The sequence below is a fragment of the Zingiber officinale genome, chromosome 2A (genome assembly GCF_018446385.1).
Source record: "Zingiber officinale cultivar Zhangliang chromosome 2A, Zo_v1.1, whole genome shotgun sequence".
In the NCBI taxonomy this organism is placed as follows: Eukaryota; Viridiplantae; Streptophyta; class Magnoliopsida; order Zingiberales; family Zingiberaceae; genus Zingiber; species Zingiber officinale.
In genome coordinates this window covers 144,484,576-144,491,801 of record NC_055988.1, presented here as the reverse complement: position 1 = coordinate 144,491,801, position 7,226 = coordinate 144,484,576, and positions in this window count along the sequence as shown.

Genomic DNA, 7,226 nt, shown 5'->3' with positions numbered 1-7,226 from the left:
ATTCAAGCATTTCAGTTTTTAAATTGTTCAAGCACTGTATATTTTAAAGTTGTTTAAGCACTGTAGTTTAGATTAGTTTCAGCACTGCGGTGTAGATTTGTTAAAGCATTTAATTTTAGTTTGTTAAAGCATTCAAATTCAGTTTTTAAAGAAGCATTCTTTTATTAGAAGTATTAACAAGTATAAGTATTTTACTTGAGAAGGCTAGTACCCGACTTCCGAGGTTGTTGTTAAACAAATCCAAGTGTCCGTTTCCGAGGTCTCGGCCCTGGTAAGACCAAGGTCTTTACCCTCGTAGGACTGGTGGCTCGCTACCTCAATTCTATTAGGGAGCGCGCAATGGTACTAAGTCTGGGCCCAAGAAAGAAAAGATTATTATTATTTTCAAGTATAAAAGTATAAGATTTTAAACAAGTGAAATAAGCTTCACATGAGTTTAAAGTTCAGCAAGTTTAGTTTCTGATATGCTAGCATGTTGTTAGATTTTCATACTGTTGTTAGATGAGCATGAGCAGCTTTACATGTTTAGCATTTCAGTATGTTTGATTCCTCTATTATCAGATGAGCATGTGTAGTATTTCTTTTAAAGCATTCAGTTTTAGATTCATTCTTATTCACATGCATATTTGAGTTTTGTGAGTTAGATAGCGCTTATTAAGCAATTTTACTTATAGTTGCATTTCCTCTTACTGCAGATAAAGGAAAGGAAAAGCTATAGCAAAGGAAGGCGACAAGGAGGTGCGGATGGATGTGTGATGTTTGGACTATGGAAGCCTTGGGAATTAGTTTAAAGTTCATTAAGATTTTGTAATGAAGATTTTATGTTTTAGAACTCTTCCTTTTAATTGTTATGAACATTAGCTTCATTATTTAAGTGGTATTATTGTTGCATGCATGATCAGATTAATATATATTTTGTTTAGCATGTTCAGATTGATATATAGATTTAGTTGTGAACATAAGCCTGAGTAATATGTATAGGCGAGTTATTTATGTTTTCCGCTATTACATACTTATATTTACATGTGAGCAACATAGTTAAGATAAGTTAGTAGTCCAGTAGCGCTCCACCCTCACAGATTTGTAATGAGGAGGGTGGGGAGTTACAATGTAGGGGGTTGAAAAATTTTCTACTCAATTCAAGGTTAGTTGCGAGTTAGGCAGGTCAGCCCACAAGTTGAAAAGATTGAAATTTTAAGTTTGAATTGTAGATTAGATGGGTCAACCACATTGAATTTTCCATATTAATTTTAAGTTTTGAAAAAAAAAATCTTCTCAACCTGAGTCTGCCACGAGCCGACCCGTTTGGACTCACAACCTGTGCAGGTTAAACCCCTGGATCCGTTTTTAAATGTATTGATAAAATTTTAATTTAACTCGTTTAAATTATTTGATGAGATAGATAAATCCAACGGGTCAAACCTAAATAGACGACTCTAGTAGTAAATGATGTTTAAAGTTGAGGATTCTCAATCATCCCATATCTTTGTTTTCAGTTTGTAATAAAACTTGGGTTCCTATCAAATAGAGTATTGATTATGTAAAAGAATAAATGATATGAGGCGATATAATTGAATTAATTTTTTTTCTTAGGTATCCAAATTTTACAATCTAATTAATTCTAGAATAGATGGTCTAATGTCATATTTTGTTCAATAAATAAATTCAAGAAGTACGATGACTTTTGACATAACACTCTAATTTTACTAATAGTTCAATCATCATAGGTGTCTTCTGTGTAAAAATTGAATTAAGATTACTTGAGAAATACACTATTTTTTATCACTACACTAAGTCCTAGGAGCATAATTGAATTAACTATATTTTTCTATATATATAGTTAGTTAGTTAGAGGATACGTGAGGATGACTTAATGTAATATAAAATAGTTAGATCATTTGATGATTAAATAACTGAGTAGGAGAATCTTGAACTATCCTAATTGAACTAAATTTAGGTCAATTAGAAACCCTTCAACTTGAGAAATGATGGGGTGACAACTGTTGGATCGATGAGTTTCGCTAGAGAGGGAGAAGGGGTGAATAGCGATTTAAAACTTTAAACGAGTACGCAGCAGAAAAGTGAAAACAACAACAATGCTAACAAGGGTCAATTTACTTGGTTTGAAGCCTTCGGCGATTTCTACTCCAAGGTCCACACTCGTTGAGTGCTTTCGTTAGGCAATCACTAATAATTCGAACAATTATTACAAATTAAGTACAGGAATTATTCAGAGAAGATAAAATCGACAATGATAAAAGAGAAACAGAAAAAGAAATAACACTTGTCGGAGAGTCTTCGCAGCGTCGCAGGAGCACAAGAGAGCATATTGTTAGTTGTTGAGTTGTGTCTTTGGTCCACCCTTGACCCTCCTTATATAGGAGGTTCCGGACGCCCGGATCCCTTCCAGGCGCCTGGAATGTGACGTAGCCCATCCAATCATGAAGCTCCACGTGTCGACGCGCGTTGGGGATAAAGTTTACATTTCGGGCGCCCGTACTCCATTTTCCAGCAACTTCATTTCCCTGCAAGAAAATGTTAGTCCGAAGCATAAATGCAAAATATCCTGCAAAACAGAGTGTTAGCAAGTTTATGATAAAAAAATAATAGTAATTAGATTCTGTCTCATCGAGACCGGAATCTAGTCAAGATCTCAACTTAGAGTTTTGAAATAGTTCTAAGTTGGATCAACACATAAGTTTCCTTCCTAGGAACGCGTCCTCACAGTTACTCTCTTCCAGTGATTTACCTTAACTTACCTGCCAGACGTCCGATCATCCCGTCAACCCGTCTGGACTTGGTGCCAGCTATCCGGTCAGCCCGTTGACCTAGCTGAACTTCGTGTCAAACGTCCGGTCAGCCCATCGACCCGTTTGAACTTTGTGCCAGTTATCTGGTAGGCCCGTCGACCTAGCTGGGCTTCGTGCCAGCTATTCGGTCGACCCGTCAACCTAGCTGGGCTTCGTGCCAAACATCCGGTCAGCCCGTCGACCTGTTTGGACTTCTCCTGCACACTCGGTCAGAGTGTTAGATCACAAATGAAACTAAGTTAACCTACTTTATCATTCATCAAAACTTGAGTTAGATCATTAGTGCTAACCGCGCCAACAGAAACAACAAACACCATGTAACAACGCAGAATTCGAGCTAGGACTTGATCCATTCAAAACAGTTAGGTCGATCCAGTTCTTCCAAATTTCATCCCAGTTAAATATCAACTATATGCTTTGGGAAAAAGACAAAAGGACTCTCTCTCTCCCTTATTACTATGATAGAGTTAGACATCTAGGGATTTTGCCAGGCAATTCCTAGTGAGTCCTCTAAGTAAATTTTCTTTCTAAATTCGACAACATCTAACAAAGGAAACCTCTTAAGCAATTTCAAAAGATTCATTAGTGATTCGAATGAGGGCATCAGTCATATTAGTTAATTTAAATAGGACTGTAAATGAGCTGAGTTAAATTTTAGGGTATTCAAGTTTATTTGATATATAAAGTAATCAAGTTAAGCCGAACCGAGCTGAGCTTAAAATGAATCAAACCTTTGACATAATTATTCAAATTTAACTTGGTTTATTTTTTTTATAAATTTGAACTTGTTTGAAACTTAGTTTATTTAAATGTTATCGAGCTCTCAATTCAAACTTGACTTGAGGTTGGTTTGAGGTTTATTCATTTAGATATTATGGAACTCTCAATTTAAGCTTGTTTGGAACTTTTAGTTATTTGATTGGTTATTAAGCTTGATAATTCAAACTTATTTATTTAATTTTTATTTTATTATTTATTTAGCATATTGAAAAAAGTTTTATTAATAAATATGGTTCATGAACATTATTCATGGACGTTGTTCACGAACGTTAACAAGCTGAACACATATCTGTTTAAGCTTGTTTGTTTAGTTTAATGAGTTACGTTGTTTAAGCTTGTTTGTTTAATTAATCTTGTGTATATTGAACGGACATAAACAAGCTCTTACCAAATTGAATACCAAACTTATTCACGAACACTTGGTTCATTTACAATCCTAGCTTTAATTATGAAACAATCTTAAAGGACTCGAACTAGCATAGGTCGAGTCTATTCCCACTTATGGAAAGTTGTGTGGGCCTAGTCCAATTTAAGTTGCGTTGAGCTAGGTCTACGCACAACACGAGCCTAGCCCAGTGAACCTAATTTTTATTTTTATTTAAAAAAAACTTATTTAAAAAACTCTAAAAAATCGATAGCTAGCATGAAGTCCAGATTGGTTGAGATCTAGCAGAAGGAAGTCCAACTAGGTTGTTGTAGGATCGAAAAAAATTTAGATATCTCTATAATGATATAATATTGTCCACTTTGGGCCTAAGCCCTTATAGTTTTGCTTTTGGGCTCTACCTAAAATACCTCATGCCAATGGAGATATCTTTTATCTTATAAACACATGATCTTTTCCATGTGTTTTTAATGTGGGACTATGTTTGCAACCTTGCAACCCCAATAATCCCCCCTCAAATAAAGGATCACAGGTTTCCCACGTCTGATCCTCAATCCGCCAGGTCTTCCTGCCCCTCGGTCCACCTGACCTACTAGGACTTCCTTGCTTAGCCTCAACTATGACTTCCTGCCTGGTGTTTGGTTCTCTTGATCCGAATATAAGGGCCCCCACATTTTTTGTTCGAGGTTAATATTATACCCACATGGCTCAATCAGACCATAGCTCTTGTGCATAGTCGGCGGTTAAACCTTCTGACAGTCCGGACTCTGATACCAATTGTAGGATCGGAAAGAATTTAGATATCTTCACAATGGTATGATATTGTCCACTTTAGGCCTAAGCCCTTATGGTTTTGCTCTTGGGCTCTACCCAAAAGGCCTCATGCCAATGGAGATATCTTTTCTCTTATAAACCCATGATCTTTTCCATGTGTTTTCAATGCGGGACTATATTTGCAACCTTGCAACCCCAATAAATAGCTGGCATGAAATCTAGATCGGTTGTGATCTGGCAGGATGAAATCCAGAATGGTTGAAATCTGGCAAGAAGTTCTGGTGGGTCAAGGGACCTGAAGTCTGCAATTGGCAAGTAGAGGTAAGCAACTAGAGGAGAGATCCAGTGAGTACATGTTCCTGATTGAGGGAACAGTAGGTGTCGGTCTAGCTTATGTCCATTTAAGAAACCTAAACTGAGACTTTAATTAGATCCTAGTCTCAGGGAGACATGATCTAATTAATACTACTACCTTATTGTACTAACTTTGTTTTGCAAGATAAACATATTATAGTTGTCTAGACTAACTCTTTTTTACAGGAAAGATAAGGGTGAAAAAGGGTTGTCCGGGGTGCCTAGAAGGGATCCAGGCGCCTGAATTCCAGGCGCCTAGAGTTAATCCAGGTGCTCGAACTCTGGGCACCCGAACTAGCTTCAGCAAAGCAAGTGTCTGGCCAAGCACTCGAGAGGTCTGGGTGCCCGGAGGTGCTCCAAGCACCCAGAACAGCAAAACTCATCTTAAAGCTAAGTTGGAGCACGTTGACTAGCCAAACCCACGTCAACTGTCCAGTGCCTAGAGGGGGGCCGGGCGCCCGAAAGCGGATAAACTTCGAGGATAAAGTTTCGACGAGAGCTCACCATGTCAACACTGTCCAAGTGCCCGAGAGGGGATCCAAGTGCACGAATGGGGCTATAAAAGGAGGCTTTGACCAGCAGCTAAAACACAACATCTGCTACAACTTTCGTTCTTGCGCGCTACTCCAAAGAAGCTTCTACGATGCTGTAACGCTCCTTGGACAACTGACGATCAAGTTCTACTTATCTTCTTTGTTGTCAATAACCTTTCCTTTTAGTTCTTGTACTTTATTTTTGTAACATTTAGAATTATCAATGGATTGCCCAACGAAAGTACTCAACGAGTGCGGACCTTGGAATAAGAGTAGTATAAGGCTTCGAACTAAATAAAAAACTACTTGTATTAGTGTTTGTCTTTTTCTTTCTCATTTCTTTCTCCTTAGCTTTATTTTTGCTGCATATTCTAGATTTCTGAAATAGTGACGAACGCTATTTATGCATCTCAACGATCCAACACAACATTGTTGCTAACTTAAAATTTGAGAAAGCATAACTTTTGACTAGGATTGAACCACTGGACGCGCAATATATCATATTGAAGTTCATTCAGAGATCTTCGATTTGATATTTTGTGTGTCCTTTTGTTAAATCTAAGTCAAAAGTTATGACCTCTTAAAATTTATTCAACATACACGTTGTAGCAGTTACGAAATCGTAGAAGCTACAACTAAAAGTTCAATATTATAGGACAACTTTTGATTCAAATTGAATTATAGGATGCACAATATATTAAAGCAAAGATATTTGAACGAGCTCCGGTTTGATATATTATGCATCCTATAGTACAACCAGAATCAAAAGTTATGTTCTCTTAAAGTTTAAGATAATAATAATGTTGTTGTTGATTTTTGAAAATCAGCAACATTATTGAAAATCAACAACGTTGTGTTTCTAAAAAATCAACAATATTGTATTGCTCATTTTTGAAAATAAGCAACATAGTAAAAAATAAGTGGTTCGGAAGATTTTCCATGTTGATTTTCAGAAATTAGCAACACGGTGTTACTAATTTTCAAAAATTGATAACACCTTCAAAAATCAATAACATTGTGTTGCTAATTTCAGAAATCAGTAACATTGCATTGCTGAAAAATTAGCAATGCAATAAAAAAAATTGGTTTTAGGAATTTTATTAGATGGATAGTAAAAAAGGAAGAGAGAGAGTGGTAAAAGGAAGGGACTATGTTATTTGGACATTTCGAAAATGAATACGTAATCAGGAAAAATACATAATCACCTACATTATTTGATAAATTGTCGTATTAAATTTATTTTTATTATTAAATTTTACTTTTATATAGGCATGTGATAAATACAGTTGTTATGATCGTCCTGTGCCGGGGTACATCCGTCCGTGGTGGAGTGTATCGACCGTTAAAAATTCATCATCTAATGAGTCGTGATGAGTCAGGGTGGGTTGACCCATCACCGTAGGGGGCTGAAAAATTTTCTACTCAATTCAAGGTTAGTTGTGAGTTTGGCAGGTCAGCTCATGAGTCGAAAAGATTGAAAATTTTAAATTTGAATTGTAAATTAGATGGGTCAACCACATTGAATTTTTCATATTAATTTTAAGTTTTGAAAAAAAAATCTTCTCAACCTGAGTCAGCCACGGGCTGACC